At 44.0% G+C, this 25,108-nt stretch overlaps 1 long non-coding RNA gene across 1 annotated transcript in view; it reads right to left on the minus strand.

The window, feature by feature from the left end:
* Positions 1 to 24,453, minus strand: part of LOC149917406 (uncharacterized) — a 63,971-nt gene extending 39,518 nt beyond the window's left edge. The window contains exon 1 of the long non-coding RNA XR_016467655.1: positions 22,007 to 24,453. This is a non-coding gene — a long non-coding RNA (uncharacterized LOC149917406). The remainder of the gene's footprint in view (positions 1 to 22,006) is intronic.
* Between the last annotated feature and the right edge of the window lie 655 nt (positions 24,454 to 25,108).

Raw genomic sequence — 25,108 nt, forward strand, 5'->3', positions numbered from 1 at the left:
ATCTATTCCCTCATTATCTTTTTTCTGTGCAAACAGTCTGAAGTAGCATGGAATGCAGCTTATTCTTTGTAAGAAATGGGATGGAGAGGGGGAGAGGATTATCTATCACCTCCCTTTCTTTACCTTACATTAGGACATCATTTAGGTTATTAGTTTGCTTACGAACTTCTTGGAAAAAAAATCAGACAGATACTTAGCTGGTCAGCTGCTTTGGTCGCATAATAAACATGGACAGAATTTCTCATCCTCAAGCCATTATATAACTACTGCTGTGCCATAGATTACAGCACAAACCAACTAAGGGTTAAGGAAATAATTACTGTGGGGCTGAGAGACTCAATAAACAACAGAAGTTGTGGGATGAACCAGATTTGTTGATCCCAGCAGATAACTACAATTAAGATGTAATATTTCCTTAAGTTTTTGTTTACCCCTTTACTGTTTATCAGTATTAAAAAGGCAATTTATACTTTGCAGTTCTCTAGATTGGCCAGTGTATTTCACAGCAGGCAGGTGAGATTAAACTGTCCATCACCACAAGCTGTCCTTTCCCTGTTCTTATATTATCAAAGCCTATTGAGATTAGAGCCATAGGAATCTGGAGGAAATGCATTCATTTGCTTCAAGTTCATAAGCTTATGAAGTTTGATTCCTACACACCTGTAGTCCTCTTTAATAAAAAAGCAAAATCCCAGAAGTTCCTTCAATGGTAATGAAAGAATTTAAGACTGAGAAACATTATATGCATTTTCTGAACTTTTCCAAGACATCATAGAATGTCTTCCCAGAGTGCCCTAACACAGCAGCCAACTGGAAAAGAAACCAAAGCCTCCTAGAGGCTGACCTGTTTAAATAGGGAAGCCACTTATCCTGCTTGGTGAGATCACAAGAAAAGCTTCAAGCTGTGAAATCAGCTTTTCACAGATCACTTATCCAGCGTCTCCCCCACAAAACAGTCAGAAGAGTGGTCTGCAGGTGAGGGACACTTCAAAACACTTCACTGGCTCCACATAGAGAACCCAAGAAAAGTCTTTCCATGACACATCAGAAAGCTGAACTGCTTTCAGTCTGCAGAAACTCTCTGCACTTTCCTTGAGGTTTGAACCAAAACTTTGAAGCCAGGGATAACCACACTAGAATTTAAAACTAGAGAAAAACAAAACAAAAGAAAAGAAAAAAAAGTGTCAGTGTAGCTGTCACCTTCTCATGGGCAAGACAGAGCACTCTGCAAATAAACAAACTCCTGAGTTGGGTAGTGTCAAATGACAGGGATAAATCACAATTATCTGTGCTTCAGAGCAAGCCAAATAGTTATCACAGAATCACAGAACACCCCAAGCTGGAAGGGACTCAGAAGGATAAGTGAGTCCAACTCCTGGCTTCACAAAGGACCACCCAAAATTCAAGCTCTATGTTTGAGAGCGTAGTCCAGACACTTCTTGAACCCTGCAAGCTTGGTGCCATGACCACTGCCCTAGGGAAGCTGCTCCGTGTGCATCACCTTCTGGTGAAGATCCTTTCCCTAACTCTCATCCTGACCCTCCCCTGACAGAGCTCACAGGAAGGTACATCACCTGCCCCACACAGAAACCAACTCTCACAAGATTCAGATGGGAGGGATGGAAATTCCAAGAAAATAAGCCTTGGTAATAGAGGAGAGGACGATGTCAGTTGATGTTCTGATCTCCATTTCTTTCTCTGGCTGTTTCCAGGTATTATAGAGGTAGCACTGCTGAGTAATAGAAATGTGGATAAAATAGATTTGGGTTATAGCTGAGTTTGAATCCATGGAATGGAAAGATAACTAAATCAGGATATACTGAAATAAATAGACTCATTATAGTTGCAGCATATCTTGTTTTAGTCAGCTTGGGCTGTAGGATCAAAATGACCAGTAGATCTCTTTAAGACTCTGGTAGTCTGGGGCCATGACCACTGCCCTTGGGAGCCTGTTCCAGTGCCCAACCTCCCCCTGGCTGGAGCCTTTTCCAGATATCCAACCCGAACCTCCCCTGTGTTATCATATAGTTACCATATTCAGGTAAGTTACTCAGCATGAGCTAATTCAAGTTGCAAAATCCACAGGACATCTTGACACCATGACAATGAGAACAGCATAAGGAACCAAGGAAAGAATAAGAAATTGCCCACAGAAAATTGCCTCTGGATCTCTGTGTCAGAACCTAGGTACATTGCACGGTTTTATTTCTAGTGTAGATAAAATCTGCCTTTTTCTTTCTGGACCTCTTGTCAAAACCGGAGAAGTGACTATTCCAACCAGAGAAACTTGGTGAAAGAAGGCACTCTAGGTTGCCACATCCTTTTCTTCTCTCTCCACTTATCAAACTTGATCAGACTTTACCTTTAGAAGCTCACTGACAAGGCCCTATTAGCACAGAGTTAAAAGAATTTATGGGAGCATTTTTCTTAGAAGCCTCTACTAGATACCCTTTATAATTCCTAGTCTAAACCTCCTTTCTTCCCACTAAAGCCCCCTGCCACTTAAAAAGGAGAATTGCCTCAGGACAGATGTATCCCTACTGAGAAACCACAGAACACTTCCTGTCCATCCCTTAACTCATGAGTCACATCCTCTGGGGTGTCAATCAAACACAGAGAAATTAAAAGCTTTCACAGCTTGGAGAACAGAATGAAAAGGCAGAAATGTGAAAGAGTGAAGGACTGAAAATAGTTGCTCCTCAATATGATTGATTTTTAAATCCTCCGCTTCACACATATTAAGCAGCAGCGTGAAGTCCTGCATATCCAGATGTATGTTTCAGTCAAGATGAATAGGCTCAATAAATCCAGTAAACAGGAAACTGTTGAGGACAGGTGGGCATAATTCTTTTTTCCACCTCCAGTCTTCTAATTGATAAAGTATATGACTGTTGGCAGTTCATTTTTTTCACCCATTTACAGGAACTACAGCTACATATTCTTATGAAACTCCTCAGCAGCTTTAGACTGTAGAAGCAGGGGACTGAGGGAAGCAAAGCCTTCCAGCTTGATAAACATACTGGAGCTAAGTGAAGATCTAATCTGGTACTATGATGGCTGTTATTTTTACAAGGTAAGACCTTCAGACAGAATCTAAATCCAGATGCTTCTGTTTCAGAAGTGGCCAAAATACACATCCTTGTGCTTTGCCTTCCCACCATCAGATCTGGTAGCTCACAGTGCAGGCTCTGTTTGAGGACATCTTTGGTGGGATCAAAAACAGACTCACAACAATCACATTCAAGTTAATTGCTGCAGTTGTGCACTAGCACAACATCGACTGGAATTGCCCAAATAAGTACTTTCAATTGGAGCTATGCAAACTTAAAATTCATTGAGAGCATCTCCTACCAATGATTCATCAGCAGCTATGCAGAAAACAAGAGGTGCCACATGGGTTTCTTAGACATTGTTATGTTTTCCAAAGGGAGAACTGCCCAAGTGTGAAGACGAGACTGGCTTTCAGTAATAGTACAGCAAGATGTATCAGTGAAAAACATTGTCAGCAAAGTATTCATTTCCCTAAACAGACAAGGGCTAACATTACAGAAGCCAACTTATAAAGAAAACTATGAAGAATAGCAGACACTCTTCCTGGAGTGCAGGATTCAGCAAACGATGTTACTGCAGTGCATGGCACAAACAGAAACAAAGAGGCATAGCCAAGAAGAGATTTGGAGTTTAAGTTTGTGAGTAGCTTTTACACAGCAAGGGTACGTGTTTAAGATTAACAGAGATTAACCACCTTTCTATACTTACAGCAGTAGCAAATGTAATGAGCAGAGGCAATGCCACAGCAGCAGTCCACAGAAGGACCTCAAGTCCCAGGAAAGAATCCAGACTTCAAGGGTCACACGCTGAGTGTGTTCCAAAACTTAGCACTAACCCTGCCTGCTCATCCAATATTGTTCAGCAGCAGCAGCCACCACAGTAGTCTATCTACTTGTTAAAGTTCACAGACAGCAACAGGAGAACCAAAATCAGTTTCCAGGAAGATATATTACAAAAAGAAACAAACCCAGCAGTATGAAAAAAAAAATCCCCATCCAGCCCTGTTGAGTACCAGTCTCCCTGCATAGATGTTAATGGGCAATAACAAGGAATTTTCATTCACACAGACCTCATGTGTTTGAACCTCATCAAATATACTTACAGCAACATAAGTAATGTGAAAGAAAAGGCAAACCCTGTTTTGTGACAGACATCCATGTCACCTTTCTGCTCAGGCTAACAGCTGGGCAGCTAGCAAAGAAACCAGCTGGGAGGCAGCCGGGCTTGTTATCCTGCAGCAAAGATGCCATAATTTAGCAAGCACCAAGAGAAATCAGAAAGATTTATTTGAGACACTTGAGAGACCCCAGATACTTTGTGGTAAAGGAGGAAGAAAAAATAACTGATTTTTCAGTTCTTAAATGAAAGGGGTAAGATTGGGCCAAACACCTGCAGACATGAGAAGCAGTCACCCCCCTTCATACCTTTTGTTGGAGGCACAAATTAATCCACACAGAGCCCACATGCAGCAGCAGCAGATACAGCCAGAGCTCTCTAGCTCTGAAGTAAACTGTAGATGACTAACTGAAGGCCAAATAATATTATCATTACTCACGTTGCCTGGTATCTTACACTGTGAGTGGTCCCTTTGGTTTCAATTAGTTGTTATCCTGATGGGTGCTGACTTAATAGCAGATAAATAGCAGATAGCCCAGCCTTGGCAAGTGCTGAAACACTGCCTGACTGAGCACGTGTTCCTACTGGATGCCTTACTGCTTTGTAGCTCTCCACCCCACTTGAAGTGAACAACCCAGAGCTCAGATAGGTCTCAATGCTATACTTCTTGCTTTAGAAGCCAGCTTTTTTCTAGAGATGCACACCTTAACCATCAGCAGGACCTAGAGGAGCAGCTGGCCCGGGAACAACCTCAACACTGAGGCTGCTAAGTTCATGGATTGCCATCCCTCATCTCCTGCAAGGTACATTTTGGCAATGCCCACACTTCTGCCTTGTTGGTGAAGTGTGGCCAGGAGGAGGAGGCTCAAGAAAACGTTTATATTTCAGTTTTAAGAGAGACAGAGAGGTGCTGCACTATTAGTTACAGCAGAGCCAGTGAGCTCAGAAGCCACTCCAAGTGTTTCAAAGCATAAGCAGCTCTTATTTTATATATGCCCCCCACACAGGGCTGTGTGAAGGTCAAACAATCCGAAACAAAAGTACCCAAGATATATGTAAATCTCCAGGAAGAAACAGTCATAAGAATCAGCTGTTACTTTTTCATTTCGTAGCTTTTTAGGAAACTTTCACTTTAGGGTTTTTTAATGGCTTCTCATAGTACGTTAAACACAGACTGGATGCCTCGTATTTATTATGTAGCCACTCTAGCTTGCATGGGAACAAGACATTGTTTTGCATTACATTTTTCTCCTAACATCTCCATTTGTATACAACACTGATCTCTCTCCATAGCAAGAACAGATTGACAACTGCATGTTTTTCAATTCCAGGGAGAAAAAAAAAGACCAACTTATTATTTTCTCCTCCTCCACCCCCTCTTCAACAGACAAAGCAGTTTTCCTATGACCCCAAGGAGCACAGGCCAACAGAGAGTCATCAGCAGAGCAAGCCTGGGGGCAGCAACATTATAGAAAAAGTTGAAGCCTTTGATGAGAAGTTCCCTTTTCATCTGTAACTTTAAGCTCTATCAATTGCTCAAACTGCTTTTGTCACCTCCAATGACTTTGCTGAGCAGAGTGGACTTCTCAGCACCAGAGAGTCTAGGAAGACCCCAGAGGTAAAGCTCCAGGCAATATCTCCAAAACAGGAGAAAGCAAAGCAGGCTCCCAGTAACACCCGCAGTGATCAGCAGGGACTGGATGGTCATGCACAGCTTGTTTTCTCATTTCCAGCTGCTCTGTTGGGCCTACCTGACAGGTGGGTAAGAGGATTTATCTCCCCTGTGGTAAGCAGGGATGTTACATAGGAGCTCAAATTACAGAAGTTTTGACTATATCATGAGCCTGTTTCAGCCTAAGTCTTAACCAGCTGTCTGACAAACAACAGGTACTTCTGCTAGCCAAATACGTGAGGAAAGAGGGGAAAGACAGTCCAAGGGAAATATAAGGAGAAAAGGCTTTACGTTCTATGTGCCTTCCTCAGGATTTTATTGGTTGCAGGCTCACCATTAGATGCAGACTGGCTGGATACTGAGGAAAGCAGCCCAGCTCACCACCTCTTCCTTGGAGCTAGTGACTTATATTTTTATTCATGTATTTTTTAATGACTGAGGCCAAAAATCTGCTAGTGTAGGTCTAGGAGATGGACCTCACCAGCTGGGGTGAGGAAACACAGCTAAAAGAAATGTGTGTAAGTTCATCTGCAAGAGATTGTCAGAAGCTGAGGGATGAAGAAGGGGAAAAACACAAGTTATTCACAGCATGAGCCAGGCACTTCCTAAGCAGTCAGTCATGGAAATAAATAGTCCCATTTTGACTCTCAACCATTTATAATCACAGAAGAATTGAAGTCTTGTTACCTTTGAAGCCTGTAACCATTTAATCACTCCAAACCTCATCATTCTTTTAAAAAGCAGCTGACTGGCTCCTTTCCTCTTTCCCAAAATGCTGAACCTTGGTCTATGCATGCGTAGCTCAGTTCAGAGCAGTGAGACCTGCACAGCCCCAGCAACATCCAAGCATCTTTACTCACACAGGGCTTTGGATGACCCAGAAAAGCTCATAAAACAAGCAGAGATTTTCCTAATTAAATGGAGACCATGAAAAGTAATCTAAGTTCTTAGAGAAATGTTACAGTGTTTATAAAGGGAAGATGATGCTGTTCAAACTGCTCCTGAGAGGACCATAGGAGCAGCAAGTTTCCAGCATCTAGAGTATGTTTGTCTACTAGATACTCAGTAATATATCTAGGTACACTTATTAAAAGTGAAAACATACACAAGCCTTGGCAGTCTAAACACCCGCTGTGGATTTAACACATACTGCTTCTATGCCCGTTTATTTTCTCACATGCCTAGAGCACACCCAACAAAGCCCAATAGGCTTCAAGCAAAACTTTCTAGGGTGCAATACCACTGCCATAGGCAGAAGTAGAAAATAAATGACTTCAGGTGCTTTGGGAACATTAGTGGTGCTGCAGGCAGAGACGCAGGCAGTGGAAAATAAATACAGCTAAGCAGTGGGAAGTAGATTACTTTTGCTCCTTAGGTTTCCCATAGGGAAAGGGGATGGGAAATACAGGGCTAGAAAGGACTCCCAGAGTTACCAACACCCCTAGTTTCCAACTGAGGAATTTATCCTCTTTCTTTTCAAACTCTTCAGCTCACCCTGCTAACATCAGAAAAAGCAAACAGCAAGCTCTGGTAAAGTCCTGCACAGCTGCAACCACCCACACCCCAGCAGGCAGCTCCAGGGCTGAGTTATCTTGGCCCAGAGAGAGGAAAGGAAAGCCTCAGGTGGAGCTCTCCTTGACTTGCAAAGCTGACACAACAGAGATTTAGCAAGTTTTAGCAGATCAAGCAGGCAAGCTCCAGCCATGTGGCCTGCATAGTGCAATCCCTGGCACAAGTCTTGCATGGTGGAGAGGGGGAGAAGAGGCACCCAGACAGCTTTTGCCAGCTAGACTGGGATTCAGCAGAGCTAGGTACCCACCAGAACAGCATACGTACACCTACCTGCATGACCTGCAGCAGCTGTCCTTTGGAGCAGTCCTCAAAAGGGCTGAAACAAGGCCTGGGCAGGGGTGGTTAAAAGCCCCAGGTGAGGCCTCACACAGCCATTGGAGCAGAGGGGCCAGTGTGGCACTGGGAGGGATCTTGCAGCCACCCTCGCTCTCTGATGTCCCTCCTTTGCTAGATGTGATCTCCAAACAGCAGGACCTCACACCAAACCTGCCCCTGGGGAGGCTGTTGGAGAGCCAGGATTGCCAGCCCAGTGAATGTACAGCACCTAGGAACTGTTAAATCGCTCTACATCAGTGATAATCTCTGCAATTGCCCTAAACAAAAGGATCCACGAATATGTTGCGTGCCACTAAACAAGGAACAGCTTTTGAACAGTCCTTGCATTATGGAAGTGCATGAAGACAAATCTTTGCACACCAACAGCCTTCCTATTCGCCTGTCTGCACATCCTGCATTGTGCAGGGCATTGACTGCTCCCGAAGATTCAAACTTCCCACTCATAAGGCTTTTTAAGACACGTAATTCCACAGGAAGTTTAGCTACTTTTTAAAAAATAAAAGCAGAGAGCAGCACACAAACCTCCAGACCTTAGAAAATATTCTCACATACACCTCAAAATTTCAAGAGAGGATGAGGAAAACTAATTTGTTTTTTCTTGTTTAAATCTCATGCTATGACAGTTTTTGCAGCTGGCAGTGTGCTCACCACTCTTCAGCAGAGCAGCCTCTCCGTGTGCTGCAGTGCTACCACTGTGTCACAGGCAAGAGAAAGGCAGAAAGAAATGCAGAAGCCCAATAGGTACCCCCCTTCTTTTCCTTTGGTTATACATACTTTGCAATCTTGGTTCAGAGTTTGTTGCTTTGCCCAACTAGAACTATCTTTGTATCCTGTAAAGTCTACCACTCTTTGTTCTGTCCAGCAAACAAGATTTACACACAGCTGCTAGCATCTCTTGCCATATACCTGCAAAATAAGTTTGTTTAGCCAGATTCTTGTGACTGAAATTCTTCCTCTCAGCTTTTTCTTTATCTTGTTTTGCAGGGACTCCCTATCCTTCCTTTGTTCTTCCCAAATTACAGCTTATTTTGCAAGGACATCTTATTCTTGTTTTTTCCTTCGCAGTGGACACCAGGAGCTTCTCCATTAACATCATGTGCAACTTAAAAAGTTACAACTCACATTTGATTTTTAGTTTTCTTAATGGAGATATCTTTGAAATAATGCTGTGAAAATGTAGGAAATAATATTTAAAGTAGCACTTTGCTTTTTAGCATGAATGAATTTAAAACTCCAGATTTACTTCTAACTTCTCTGCTTTTTCATTATTAACTGTCCCAGATGCTGTACTCGTCATAGCCCGATGTAGAAATATGCGCAAGTAATTTAATATGAAGATGGAAAAGGCTTGGATCTATCTTGGATAGATAGAGCAAGTTCACATCCGTCTGTAGAAAAAAATGGTCTTGCAATCCTTTTTGACAATGAGGAATGAAAGAACATCCTGGCATCTATTCTTGTCTGAATATCTGGAAGCTACTGAGGGTCTAGCAAGATGGAAGAGAGACTTGTCAGGCATGGTGCCGTCAGAAGAGTAGAAAGTTGTACAGCCTGTGCTCCCAGGAGCAGCATGACCCATCTTTATGCAGAATAAAGCATATCGCTCTGTGCAACAGGAGTTTGAACAAATGGATCTGCAAAGGAAATGTGTTAGGTACAGCAAGCTCTGTATTTGGGGTTACTGTATTTTCATTGCATTGTGAGCTCCCAGAGGTCACCTGTCCTTGCTCCAAATGGTCCCTGACTTCCACTGCACAGCACTGTCGGGAGGTGCTGGTTCAAAGGCTGAAGGGTCACATCAGCACAGTGGTATGAGCCCTAGATGAATCAGCACAAGCATGTGGTATTCATGCTCACCTCTACCAGTTTAAAAGCAGGCCCCAGCTCTGCAGCAAGTTCAGCTGTAAGCTGGGGCTTCCCACATGCAGCACCACACATCATAGGCAGGAATGGAGTGGGAACAGACAGAAATCTGGCAGCATGATGGGTGAGTTCTCCCCTTGCCTTCATGTCTGATTGCCAGCCTATCTGAGGGACCTGACCAACCAGCACAGAAAAGCTGGGCTGTATCTGCAGAGACTACCTGCAAGGGTCTTTTTTCAGTGAAAGGCACTTTGCTTACATCAACAAATCACCTCTGGAGGTAAACAGTAAGCACAGTCCCAATAAAAGCTGGACCCATAAGTAAAGCAAAGGAGCTGCAGAGGAACTGCAAGTGCCAGCCTCAAAGCTGTCCTGAAAACCCTCTGTGCAGTGGAGAAGACCTTCTGTAACTCAGGAAAACAAGACTTCATTGCCCTAACACTCAGCAGCAGTGAGGCTGGTACGAGTCATATGTATTTGGAGACCAAAAGCTTTGTATTTTGTTATGAGAAAGGAAGGATATACTCAATAAAATTCTACTTTTAAAACTGCCTCTCATCCCAAAGTGGTTATCTAGCAAGTGGTGTCTGTATTGAAATGCCAGAGGAGGCTGAATTCCTCTGCAGCAGTCAGAAAAAGTTTGTTTTCTGTGTAAGAAAAAGTCTAAAAGCCTCCATGTGGAAGCAGAAAGACTTTTTGTCATTTAAAGAGTTAGCACAGAAAAGAAATTGATGGTTCAAGATATTTCTAGGACTGACTGCAGCAGAACTGTAGGGAAACCAAAAGAAATAAAAACAAAAGCATTAACAATATGCACATTGACAAGCTACCTGAACAGTGGAAAAAACTATATTTGGGAGGTCAAGTACTTTCAACGCTGCTGTGGCTAAAGTAATTAAATAAATACACTGACATTTTCAACAGTGCTACACTAAAATAGAGCAAACACAAATTAGTGGCTATTCAAGAATTGTACACAGATGTTAATTGGAAAGGGCCTTCAAATAACGTAGCACAACTTGAACTAAGTTGTCTAGGAAAGAGATTAGTTCTTTCCTTTAAATTTATAAAAACATACACGAGGTCTGCAGTCTAGAAGCCACAGCCGACCTATGTGGCTCAGTCCTGATCCACTGGAGCTCCCTTGGGGAAAAAATGTCATACAAGCCTTCCAAAACTGGAGGGATTCTAAAGACCACTGTTACCAAGAATAAGATGTTGCTGAGCTAGATTTGTAGCCTCAAGTGAGTCACAGAAGAGAGGCATCAGCATGCTCTAGTTGGAGCAAAAGTATTGTCTGCTTTCACAAGAGGCTGACTCCAATCTGAAATACAACACTGCCATTCTGCAAAACATGTTTCTCCCTTCAATCTTGATGTGATTGCAGCGTGATGATATTCAGATACTATGAAACTTAATTTAAAAGAGAGTCTATTTGCAGGTGGTATGTCATTTGATAATCTGCATCTGTAAGCAAGAAGCTGGAGAAAATACATTGCAGAGCCAAGTTCAGGCACTGCAAACATGCTGTAGCAGTAATACGAAGGAAAACAGGGCAGAGGCAGAGAGCATTTCCCCTCAGGGGAAAAGCAGTCTTACTGATGAATGAGTTAAGATGATTAATAGCTAGAAGACAGCAGATCAAAGGCTGGAAACTAAAATCAGAGTGTTAATATAAGCTGTCCATGCAGGTGACAAAAGCTCAGATCATGGTAGAAAGACCAGATCAGATAGGAAAGAAGGCAGAAGGCTAACTTGTTTTAGACCCCTCTTTAAGATGGAAGAAGAAAGAAGCCTAAATGTCAGGCTGCCACACAGGGGGCTGCAGGAAGGCTCACAAGCCATGAAATCCAATCTAAGCATGCATGCAGGTAGCAGTAAGGATCTTGTCTCTGCCAGCTCACAGCCAACCCAAACGAGGGCCAGAACTTCACTAGGAAAAGCCTTTTCAGGATCTTTCCTGAGGACAAAAAGCATTTGAGCCTCAGGACATTGGTTCACATGTGCTTCATCTTGTGCCCACGGGCAGGCTTTAGGAAGCCTGAAGACCTGCAGGGAAGGAGCAGAAAGTCTGATTCCAAAGCTGACAACAGATGCTACATGGAAGGACTTGAAATACAAATATCCTTTAAATAACAATGGTAACATGCACTCGTCTGCTCATAGCAAATATAAACCAGAGACAGAAATTTCTCCAAGGCTGCTAGGACAGAAGGCTCTATGAATTTTATCAGATGCAACAATGTGGGTTACAATGAAATCTTCACTTCAGCAAAGACAAAATACAGAGGTATCTTCAAGGGAAAAAAAAATTCAATTGTAAGACATAGAGCCCACGTACCCTTAAGTACCTCATTGGTATTGAAGTTTAATAGTGCTGCTGGAGTCAGATGCAGCTGCTCATTGGCCTTGAGTTTTGTACTCGAGGGGCACAAAGCTAAGGAACTGCTTTGCCAGGTAAGCACCCCTGCTAAGTAACCCTGATTAATCTATCAAATTATGACAGTGCTCTGAAAGGATGAGCAATGCTGCGATCTTCATGGTTCAAGGCTTCACAGTTGAATGAAATCATCTCTTGTCAGCTTTCTGCAGGCTCTGTCAACTCCACAGATACTGCATCACACAGGTTGAAATCCTGTCTCAGTTAACAAATGCCCTTGCTAGCTGGGTCTAGAAGTGCCTGGGAAATTTTATGAATGAGGTACTACATGCTGGATGATGCCTTCATGCATGAGGGTACACAGAGAATGCAAGAGAAAGGTACCAATAGTTGGAGAAACAGAAAATTGAAAGCTCCTGCACAACAGAGAAATCAAATGTCTACTCAAGGGGATATGAAAACAGGACAACATGGCACATGGGTGAGTTTGCAAAGAAGCCACTAGCTCCCATCACTGCTGGATTTTCTCTCCATGAGCAGCACAGCCCTAAGCAGAACCTCTGTGTAGGTTGGTGACTTGTGACTGGATGTGGACACCCAGTGCTTCCTGAGCAGATGTAGGAAAAGAAGAAAGCCAACAGGGAAAGATATGAACAGAGAATATTGCAAAGAGGATTGCACAAGATACAGAGCTTTGAATCTGCTGACAGCCAGAAAGTCTGTCCTCCCCTTTAGCCTACGCAGATGTTTTCGTTAAGGTATTAGGTACAGCTCATTATAACAGCATCAAGATGTTTGATCGAGCATTACTGTTTACAGCAGAGAAAGAGCACTGGCTAACAGGGAAATTGGAGTTTCTTTTTCAAATGTGCTGTGGCTGGCAAATTTTAGTAACTTATATTCTGAAATCCCTATTTTTTATAGAGGGAACAACGTGACCCCATTGTGACAATATAGATGTTTACCCATTTTGCCTGGACTGCAGACACAAAAACAGCTTTCTGTGCAACAGCACTTATTTGGGTATGTTTTAGTCCACTGAAGCAGAAGCATCCCAGACTTGTCAGATTCCCTGAAGTTCATTCTGAACGGCCAACAGGTTTCAGAGAAAAAAAAACAAACAAACCAGAAAACATTCTGGAAAACCAGTGGGAAAGGTTTCTAAGTGACATCTTGGTAATAAAGTCACAAAAGAAAAGCATGAAGTGAGTAAAGGTAAACAATGATGTATTTGAAATTTAATTTTCTGCCAAATAATTGCTCCAAGATGCCTTTTAGCAAACATACTGCTAATGCTGGAGATGCTAGATACATTGAGGTACAGCAAGGTATCCCAGTTAGCTATATCTCTTAGACATCCCATAGTCAATAGAGAAGCATTGCCAACAGGACCCTGCTTTAGGCTTTCCACTGCACTGATGGTAGCAGCAGTTTATCGAGATGATACGCCAAGTCTCCAGAGCAGTTTCCAGGTCCCCAGTTTTCCTCCTTTCTTGTGAGTCAGTTTACAGAAGCTGATTGCATTTACAGCTTTGATGAGCTCTGTGCATTTGTGAGAGCACAAATTAAATATTGCTTCAGCCCATGTGGGGATGTACAAAGACCCACAGGCACACTGGTGTTTTACCTCCACACTTGCTGGAGGATTACATTGCCACCTCTCAGATACCTTACTTTCCAGATCGTACACATTGCATTAGGAGCTCATTCCTGGATCTACAGCTACTTGTAATGTGCGTGTAATGAGAGACATCTGCTGTGGGGGCTCTCAGCCTAGCCCCTCCATGCAGTGAAGTGGTATTAGCCCTGTGCCAGCCCACACATATGCAGGTGCAGCCAAAATGATGCTCCCTGACCTCCCATCCTATTCTGCTACTGAACCACCTCACAGCCTCCCTCACCTGGACTCCTTTCCTCAGTCTACATAGTCACTGGCCAACACAGAGAGCTCATGAACCTGTGGAAGCAATGTTTCTGTACCAGCTGACCTTTGAGCACTTGCTCGTATGGAGAGCCTCCTCCTGCAGCCCTGTGCAGACATCTGGGAGCTGTCACCCTTTGCCTTGTGAAGCCCTAAGGCAGACCAAGTCTATTTGCTGCTGTAGCATCACCAAAGTAGCAAAACCCTCAGCAGGGTGATGGGAAAGTAGACAGTGAACTGACGAGCAGGACATCTGCAGCCTCTCAGAGCTCTGTGTGAGATGCCTACTTTGTTGTCTCAAGGGAGACATGCTGCCTGAGGAGCCTATCTTACAAGAAAGCTATATTTTTAAAAGTTATTTTAAAAAATCCTGAAAAGGATGAGGGATCAGAGACGTACAAAAAAAAAGGAGCTGTAATGAGAAGTCTATGAAAAAATGGGATCGTATGGAACACAAGTTCATTAGAAGTTGCTTTTCTTACCACATGTGAGCCTCTCATGGTTTGTCAGCAGAACCCATACCTGCAAGCAGGCACAGAGCAAGCCTACCTTTGTTAACACTGGGTGATCTCATCACCTGTGCTTGAGTTAGACAAGATTTCACACCAAGAAGGAGAAATACCTTTTTGGCACAGCACACCAGTGAGCTCACATGTCTTGCCTGCAGCCAAAATGTCACGCATGGCTGCAGTAGGCAACCTCTAGGATTGCTTTATTTTGAAATTTGGTTTCCTAAAAAATATGCATGGTGCTCTGCAGGGGGTCAAAATTTACAAGATACTTTGTCAGATATTCTCTATAATAACACCATCACAACTGTCAAATGCCCACAGATCAAAAGGGTGAGCAGCAAACTCAGCTGGCTCTACTAGGAACTTTATGGAATTTTTGCATGAGTTTGTCCTACTGAAAATAGGGCTTTAGTTATGCTTGGAAGGAGGTGAAGAAATTGTTGTTCCACCTTTCATGTGGAAGAGCCTGAAGCAAACCCAGTGACACTGCATTTCGCTTACCTTTAAACTCTGAAATCTACCTCTGGGGACCATAAAGTTCATGCTGAGAAACAAAAACAGCAGAAGAAAGGCACTTCTGAGACAACATTAAACTATTTGAGAAACTCAGTGGTGAGGCAGAGAGCTCAGGAGCTTGCCATGCAGTCCTCTTGTCAGGAGTCTTTCAGAGAGGGGTGGATCTAGCAAATTAATGTTAGTGGGATGATAAAATTTATATCACACTAGGAACAAAAAGGAAATAGCCCAGCAACAAAAACAGAGATGGAAAAAGATGTTAAAAGTACTTCACTGCAGCACTTTTCTTTCCTGTAATGCTTTCCCCTTGTCTGTGTGCTGGTTTCTTTTGATCTGTGTGTCCTCCCTTGTGACAGCTTGCAGTGGGCTGCCAGGAGGCTCAGAGAGTGGAGCAAATCAATTGGCTTGAGTGCAGGCTGGGAGGAGATGGAAGGTGGTCTCCAGGGACTGGCACAGCAAGAGAAAGCGTTGCCTTGGCCTTTCTCTACTGGCATCCCAGTGCTGTCATAGCAGAAAAACTTTGAATCACAAAGTGTGCCAGCAATGCCCATGCTGTCGATCTGGCCAACTTGGAAAGAACCAAGCAGGCTGACAAGGTGTTTGTGCCAGCTCCTGGAAGACATAATTGCCAAAACAGTAACACAGAACCTAAAACTGGTGATGTTTCAGAAGAGAGAGAACAGCAACAACCCACCGACACTAAAAGGCCATCTGGTGACAGTGCTCCAAACCCACCAACACTCAGCCATCACGGGGGACTTACACCATGTTTACACCCAGTGACTACACCAGACTCAAAAACCTCTTTTTTCTTTTTCTTTTTTTTTATCTGGGATGCTAACAAACATACAAAAGTAAGCAATCGGCACAGCCTGACTTCAGTTACCAACAAGATCTGTTGCTTGTGAGCCTCAACCACCAAACCATGAAACAACCTCTCCCTTGAATCCAAGCTCCTATCTGACACCTTGCTGGCTGAACATTTAAAACTGGTCATCACATACTTGGGAAGGATGAGGAAAGCTAGGAGGTAAGGTCCCTCTACAGGAAAGTTACTCTGATTCAGAGTAGCAGACAGCCTCAGTCAAAGACCTTAGAAATCACACAGGCAACTGGAAAATCACTTTCTCCCCTCACCTGTTGCAAGCAAGGGTTGTGCTGGTGAGCCGGCTGCACCTCAGCATCTCCAAAACTGCTCTGCAAGGGGTGAGTTATGGCTGTTGTTCCTTCTGCAGAATCTGTCTTCAGAGCATGGGAAGCCATACCTGAAATTCTGTTCCAGCTGACATCGCAAAGAGAAAGGGAAGCTTCACATCTTTCCTCAACCCCTAATGCCAAGCACAGGGAGAAGGGAGGGAGGCTGCTGCCCATCCCCGTGAGCCTTGGCCCTTTGCCTAGGTGCCAAAGTGTTGCAGAGGGAAGAAGGATCTTTCCCAAAATGAACTTGCTTATTATTGCTGTTACTTTTTAGGAATAAGCCAGTGGTTTCCGCTGAGAAATATTGCACTTTTTGTTAGTCGATAAGAAAGGCAATTGAAATCCCATTGCAGCCTCCAGCATGTAACACTCTGAAGGTTAGCTCCAAATGTTTCCCAGTGCAGAATTAACCAGAACATACATCATTGCTTTTACGGGCAGCATCATTTCTGATATCTCCAAAGATAACAGTATGGATCAGGGGGATTATCGTGGCATTAGCTGCTCTGATTACCTTCCCTACAGTTTAATAACAAGAGCACTTAGACTGTAGGTGTATCAACAGAGTTTTAGGTTTGCGAGCAAAGAAAGTTGGGGGTTATTAGCAGAACGAGAGGAAAGAAAAGGTCAGGCACTGAAATGTGCCTCTCAGGATGCAGCTGACATATTCGGTGGGGCAGGGAAGTGATTTCTCAATACAGCACCATGAGCATTCTGATGAGAAGCAATAGGAATTTTGAAGATACATCTTGTCACATCTAGGCTGCTTTGGCTGCAAACCTGACCCATTAGAAAATAAGGCAACCACATTTGGCAACATCTGCCTTTTAAAAACCTTATCTATGCTCTGCGCACGCTTCCTTATGCTCCTGTTTATCTGCCGCTGTCTACGGTGGCAACTGCACTGGCTCCTGGATTACTCTTACTTTATTTAGTCAGTAAGAAGACATTACTTCCCCAGAAATAAAAAGCCAGAAAATGGGGTCTCTGCAAAATGGTGGCTGCTGGCTCCACTGTTGCTCCTCCTGCCCAACACCTTCCCCAGGGAGCTTCACTGCTCTCTCCAGAAGAACTATCTGGTCCCTATTTTATTGAGGAAAGCAGAGGGCTTGCTGAAGAACCTTACAGCTAAAATTACAAGCTACCAATGAGATTAAACATTTTTCCCAGGCACATTTACTGGAGATAATATAGAATAAGTTTACATTTCTATTGTTCCTGCTCTCTCTGCTTGTTAAAGTGCAGAAGACAATCCGTAGTTGCTTATTTTGTATCTAAGCAACTGTCAGACTCTATATCTACTAATAAGAAAGGGTATAATTATATGCTGCTACTTTAATTAGCAGCAGATGCCTATGTTTATGAAGTAAAATGTAAGATTTTCTGAAGCACAGTCTTGCTTATATGCAAATTGCAAGAGCACTTTCACGGGCTTTTAAAGCTTTTACTGGGCCTGGGCAGCTCACATGGGGAAGGGCAGGAGGTTCACACAGCTCACTGCTGGTGCTTCAGAGCTCTGTTGTCCCAAAGGCCTGTTTGGGAGAGCTGCGAGGTGAGGGCAGATCAGTGCCTGCAGTGCCCTTCTGACACCACCAGCACTGGAGCAAAGCAGGTGGCTGCCCTGAATCAAAGGGCAAGAGCCACCTGCTTTGGGCACCTGCTATAGTGCCCTGGAGACGCAGCTGCAGAGCAGCTGAGATGGGGAAGAATCCTTAATGTCAATTCTTGATCTCATCGAGGTGCTTCAGCAGCACATAGTGATGCAATGCAGCATTTTTCTTTGGAAGAAATAACAGCAGGACTAGTGTTGAGGGGCTCTGCATGTAAGAGCAGATTAGAGTACCAACAAAACAAAATGAAACCTTGTCTCCATGCAAACATGTGCAGAAACAGTATATAAATGAAAATAACCTTGTCCAGGATAGAAAATAGTTGTTAGATGAGTCTTTAATTTCTGTTTGTCTATATTTTTAGTCTTGTTTCCATAGAAACAGCACTTGTGCTGATAATGTCCTGCAAGGCAGCGGGTAGATGTATAAAAGTGTATGTTCATACGTGCATTCCCTCTTACTTCCTGAAGCTTTGAATGAATTTGCCAGCGAAGTTGGAAGATCCACAGATAGCCAGATGCAACCAGTTCTGAGAGACCATCTGGGTAAGGCAGAAGTGACTGTGCAGTTCCCCAGCCAAAGAAATCTCATCAGAGGACAGAGTGCCTGCCAAGAGGGGAACAAGAGGTGGGCCATCCTGTAACTGCTGCATCTCCAGGAGCCCCTGCAGCAAAGCCCATCCTCGTATGGACACCAGCCCCACTGAGACACACTGCCAGCCATGAGCCACATGGCCATGGGAAATCTGTTCCCACATTTGGGAATCAAGGCTCCCCTTCAGATGCTGGAAAAGTGCAAGAATCCTATGTGAAGGCTTGGCATGCCAACAGAATAACTGATGTCTGTCTTCCTTCTTTGCCCATCTTTTGAGGTCTCTTGCCTTGCTCCATGTGCAACTCAGGGATAAAAGGTGGAGCAGCCAACCAAATTTGGCCCATTTCTTCAGCAAAATCTATTGTGCCACCTCTCATGGCCTTATATGCAAGATAAAGGACTGGTTGGATCATCAGTCTAAATTAGAGAGAAATGCTGATTGTCTGCCCTCGTATCTCTCATTCTAGAAAGTTACCAAATCCTTTAGCATACCTTTATATTCCTAGATTTTACACCCCTCTGTCACAGGTGTTAATCCAATCACTTAAATTACACAAGGCTGCACCCTAGCAGGCAGCAAGGGCTTGCAAGCACACAGCCCCTGCCTTTGTCTTCTTTTCCTGCACTTTCTAATCCCTAATCCGCCCTCTGCGAGAGCTGGCAGCCGCAGCTGTGCTCGCTGCAGTGCAGGCTGGCAGCAGAGAAACACGCCAGATGCTTTCCCACAGAGCCCGGGTTTGCTCTCGCTCTTACTCCTCAGTTGTCAGTCCTCGGTGAAGGTCACCCCAACAGAAAATTTCTGTTTGTGCTTGGCCTTCACACACATGGTGCTGAGGCACAGTGTGCAAAGCAATGCTCCTATAGCAGGTACTGCTATGAGCACATATGGAGCAGAGGAAGCTGGTGGAGTGAGACACCTGCTCACTGAAGCATTAGCATTTATTTGAAAGCTGCAGAGAGCGGTTTATCGTGTAAGATCTTTGTCACAAAGCCCCATCAGCCTTACCTCAAATAGGCTTTAAAAAATTCATCCGTGCCTAAGGTTAGCTGTAGAAAGCCACTGTAACTGTAATTAATGTGCTACAAGTGGAAAGCAGCTTTATTTGTACCCGTGGCCATTTTCAAAGTGATCTGTGGGGCTGTTGAGCAGTATTTCAGGATTCTCTCTTTGCAGTGGGGTCTTTGTGTCTTCTGCTGCACACAGTTAGCTTTTACAGCTGGTCTTTAAGTAACATTAAGCAACACAACATCTACTGCCAGCCCATTTTTGCACACTGCTGTGCGGTGTGATATGAATACTGCCCTCCTATGATCCCAAAATACAGCAAGTACACTCCAGGGAATAGCATGCCAAAGCACAAGAAGTTTCTACTTCCGTTACCCCGAGCATCCAGCTCCTCTGCTGAGACCACACAGAGTGCAGCCACCATGAAGTGAGCAATTAGGGCCCAGAGAGCCCTAATGCCCCTTTGTCCCTTGAGTTTCCTCCACCATAACAGCAGCCTGCTACAGGCTGTGCAGCATTTTGGGCCCTTCCAGCCCTGCAGAAACAAGTGCACGTCCCGCTGTGTGGCCACCTGCAGGACACGTTGCTTGGACGCCCACCAGCATGAGTGCTCCCTGTCTGCAGGGAAGGGGCACACACCTGTTGTTAAGTCCCTTTTAGAGATTAGGATAAAAATTTTATATTACCCTATGTAGAAAGAATATTAATTATTACAGGTTTTTGCTATCAGCATGTTAAGCAACCTATTGCCTCTTAATTAAAAATAATGGGCAGAAGGTGTCCCTGTGTGGAAAAACGGAGGGTGGGGATGTCTCCATTTTCCCCACTGACCACCCCAGGTGAAATACCTCATACAGCCAAAGGTGGGGGGAGAAAAAAAAACCTTTAAATCCAAAGTAACATCTTCTGGAGATTTGCAGGTGATGTTTAGCTTTCTCTGGTCTCTTCACAACAATCTTTTTATAGCATAGCAAAACTTTCCTCCCATAAGCCTGTCTCATTTCGTCTCGACCCTTAACAACGCTGTTCAAAATTTTCCACGCAAAACTGATGATGCCATTGAGACGCAAGGATTTAACAGCAGTGCAGTACGTGGGGGGATAACGTCTTGTCTTTCTATACAATGCCACCCAGTGGTACCAAACTGCCAGCCACTCTTCATTCCTTAGCTATGTTTGGGGACTGGAAGTGCACTGCAAAGTTTTGTTTAATGTGACAAGAAAAAATAGAATTCAGCACGGCCAGATGATAAAGTCAGAAAACAGCAGAACATCACACAGTGCATTTGCTGGATTAACATCTGTTTCTGTGCTAGATCTCATACTCCTTTTCTGCTTGTGAAAGTTAAAAATTGCAGGAAAACACAGAGTAATGAAAATTCTAGAATATGGAATGCTCCATCACTAATAAAGTGTAACTAGTGACAGCAAGAGGCTGAATGGAGAAGAGACGCAGCTTTGAATTTGAAATGGGGGCATGGCTTATTGGGCATGCTGGTGTTGGGTCAACAGTTGGACTAGATGACCTTAGTGGTCTTTCCCAACTTAATGTTTCCATTAATTTAAATTTAAAAACTTAGTAAGGTCACTCCTATCTTACCAGCAGTTCTTGTGCTCATGTCTCATCCTACTGTGTCTCCTTTCCTATGGGCATGTCAACACCAATCGTGATTCCTCTGCCCAGGTCAGTCACTCCAGGGGTGATCCTGCCCATATCTAAAATCTGACTATAGCCTATAGCCAGCCTATGCCAACACTGTCAAATCTACCTGATCTGCTGCATCTTGCTTTTTCCCTTCCCAAGACCCTCTCTGCCCATCACCAGCCTTTTGCTCTCACCCAACCCTCCAGATGCATCTTCTGTCCCACTGGAAATCACCCTCCAAATGAGCTCCCTTCCTTGCCATCACTTCTCCCACTGCCCAAAGACAATGAGGAAGAAAAATAAAACGCTTCCTCCTCCATTAAAACCTTTTCTGGAACTTCTCCCTCTCTGCCCATAGTTAAATCTCCAGCTCTTTTTTCCTTCCTTCTACTAAAACTGTTCTGTATCTTCTTCTGCTTCCATTAATTCTGAAGCCCTTTCCATCTCAATTCTCTTTTCCCTATAGCACCCAAAAGTGTAAGGTTTATCACTTCTTTCAATCAATACCTCAGTTCTTCCATTCTGCCTCCTCTTTCTCACCTTGGTTGATGAGAACACTTGTTTCTCAGCCTCCAGCTGCCCCTCAGCTTCCATCCCACCTGCTCCTGGATCTTGCCCAACCACACTGACATCTTTCCTCCATCAGCATTTTTCTCCCTCATCTGCTGCTCCTGTTGGAGCTGCCCCACAGTGACACTGCAGCTGCTACCACTGACACACCTTCCTCCTGCCAGTAACATGCTGCTTTTTTCTGCTCCAGCTCCCCAGTGAGTTACTCTACATCTATTTTGCTCCAACACTGCTTCCTTGCAGCATCAATTTGGCCACGATCAAACAACTCTGTACTGCATGAGCTAAGAAATGCACGATGTCTTTTACGCTTGGTCTGTTACAATAGATGTAGTTACCTCCATGCCTTGCAGGTCTGCAGTTTGGGCCGCAGGTCATCCATCAGGGAGATGCCAGGATATCTACATTCACTTAAAATCGGCAGTGCTTAATTAAAAGCCACTCACCTGTCCTTCCAGCAAGGTGAGTCCGGGATCTCTTACTGCACACAGGCACGCCAAGCGAGCAGCTGAAACTGTTGCCATGAGTGGTGGCAGACCGCCCTCTGCTGCTTCCCGACGTGTTCTGCTGTCTGAGAGCAGGGGCTGAAGGTCCTCTCTTATATGGGTATGTGCCTCAGGAAAGGTTTAAGCAGACACAGAATAGGAGGCTCAGCAAGGTGCGGCACTGAGGAGACTTGGAAATCTTAAGTACGAATTACAGAATGGTTTGCAATGGTTTACAATCTGCAGACACCGCGCAGATGATGCTAACGTTAATTATCAGTTGAGCGAGGATCTGACTTTGGCACAGCAGTTTTCCCTAAGCATCATCATGCACTGAAAAACAGGCCAATGGATAACAACTGAGTTCAAAAACCACAAACACTGTGCTGGCTAAAATACGGGACAGAATCAATGGCAGTCAGAGTTAGACTGCACAACCTCAGCCACAAAGGGAGCACAGCCCCCCTTTCCATCCTCCTGTGCCTCATGGTCTTAGCTCTGCAGAGGAACCTGTGGTCAGCATCAAGACACTCCCATTGGTAGAAGTGCCTGAGGCAGGCTTGGGAGGTCCCCGTTTAGGGATGCATCCATTAAGAAACACCACAGCACAGGACCTCATTGCTCAGCACTGCTCTGAGAACAGCCCAGTATTCCTGCAGCCTGGATCAGGTAACACTTCTCCCCAGAAATATCTGAAGCACACTTAGAGAGCAAGAGCGGTCCAGGGACTATTCTCAATGGGCAGTAATTGCCACTCAAGTCAGGCAATTAGAGAGCACACTTGCTGGCCTCAGTGCTGGAGAGCAGGCTGAGCCTTCCTGTAGTCAGCAGATTCAAAAAAAGTTGTGAAAGTGGGACTCATTACAGAAAACATTAAGCTTAGATGGCGGCTGTGGCTCTGCTCGTCCTCCCAGCGCCCATACACACAGCCTTCACCCAGGCAGCATTGAGCAGCACCACTTTGCATACAAATGTTCCCAGGCTTCCAATCAAACATAGTTACTTGTAGAAAACTTAGAAGAAAATGATTCTTTCCCTGTATTATTATGTTAACAAAGGCAATTGAACTTGAAGGCCAAAAACAGTCAGCTAGAGGCCGCTCTCCATTTCTTCCACCATTCATGAACCTGGCCTGCTCTCTTCTTCCTTCACCTCATCCAAACGTATATAAATTCAACTGATGAGTTTCAAGTCAGCCTAATTTTACTTTCAGAACTGGAATTAAGTGCTAGAGTGGTAACTTATGGCCAAGAAAGACAATGAAATCATGAGGTGCATTAAAAAGAACATGAGGTCAAGGAAGGAGACCTTCCTCCACTACTCTGCCCTCATGAGGCCTCACCTGGAACACCGTGTCCATATCTGGGCTCCTCAGTTCAATAAAGACAGGAAACTTCTGGAAAGAGTCCAGAGGAGGGCTATGAAGATGGGAGGGGAGCATCCTCCTCATGAGGAAAGGCTGAGAGAGCTGGGGCTCTTCATCCTGGAGAAGGCTGAGGGGGAATCCTACTGCTGTTTATAAATAGCCAGTGGAAGGGCAGACTCTTTTCTGTGGAACAAGGGACAAGGAGCAGGAACTGGAACACAGGAAATTCCATACAAACAAAAAAAAGACCTTTTTTTTTTTCTTCACTGTCAGAAATAACGGGGAGGTTGAAGTGCCTCCTCTGGAGATTTCCTGTGGACACCTTCCTATGCAGGTGGAAGCTGCTGTAGCAGGAAGGGCGTTGGGCTCTGTGATCTCCAGAGGTCCCAGCAGGCCTGCCCAGCCCTGCAGCTGCCACGCAGCCAGGCCCCTACAGCAGGCACCAGCAGCCTGCTATAGGGCGGGCTGTATTCCAGCATTCCAGAACACCTGGAGTAAAGCATGCATGCACTCAGTACAGCCATATGGGACAGCTTAACTGATGTAAGAGCTGGAACAACTGGCAGTGGTTGGTTTGTGGTAATTTGTTACGACTTGGCACTGATTTCATGAAGTCTTCTCTTTCATGCTTGACAGTAGAATATTTTTCCCTACCACACAGCTAATAGAACCAGTGGCCAGCTACTTCACAAGATTTAGAAGCATCATTCCACTTCATTTTGAAAAGTTAAAGCTGAAATGGAGTTCTACTACCATTGATTATTACACCCAGTATAGGGAAATCAGATGCAGGGCTGAAGCCATCAGTACAATTTAACAGCAGTCAAATGCTCAACACTGAAGGATAGTGTAGCTTCAAACTTGAGTGCAGAACAAAAAATTTAACTGAATGTATACTATTTCGAGTTGCCAGAACATAAAAAGCATACAGCAAAGTACTTTGATGAAAACAATTCAAATAAACTCCATGAATTGTGGGGTCTATCAGTACTTAACTATAATGACGAACATGATGCCAACATTTTATAAATAGTAAACAATGACCATTTTAAATACAACTTCAAATAGTTGTTTTAAAAATCTAAAGCTACCAGGTTCCTAACAGTAGCCAAAAGTTACACCACAAAGTACCCACAAATCCTCCCATGTTTCTTCCTAAAAATGCACAAATCAGCAATTCTGGGAATTCATTTTTCAGGAGCTGGAACTTTCCAAACATGTCTTAAACTTATCAGAACAAACACCTGAAAAGTCAATTAACTTCATTCAATAGTGAAGGAAACAAAATTCACTTTGTTGTGTCTTTTCCAGCGTTACATCATGATAAACAGCAGAGAACATGCTCTGACTGGCAAGTCACTTCTGAACCACACGCTTTAATGTCAAATAAGTGCATCAATCAGCTAATAAAGAAAAAGAATTGCTTTCCAGAGTTTTCTTGCAATTTCCAGCTACCTAGCAATTGGTAATGTCATTTCTGAATGTCCAGGCCTAAATACTGCCTCAGGGTTCTTTGAAATAGAAATGGACTACTTTCAGCATAATTCAGACTAAATCCCACAGATCACTCCTAAAGCACTCTGAACAGTTCCTACATCCCATTCAGGATTACAGCAAAAGAACCAGTATTAGCTGGTAATGCAGAAGCTTGTGGTCAAGAAAGATATTTTTCATATGACTTAATTTTCATATGACTT

This window comes from Phasianus colchicus, chromosome 6, assembly GCF_987193195.1.
Source record: "Phasianus colchicus chromosome 6, bPhaCol1.hap1.1, whole genome shotgun sequence".
NCBI lineage: Eukaryota > Metazoa > Chordata > Aves > Galliformes > Phasianidae > Phasianus > Phasianus colchicus.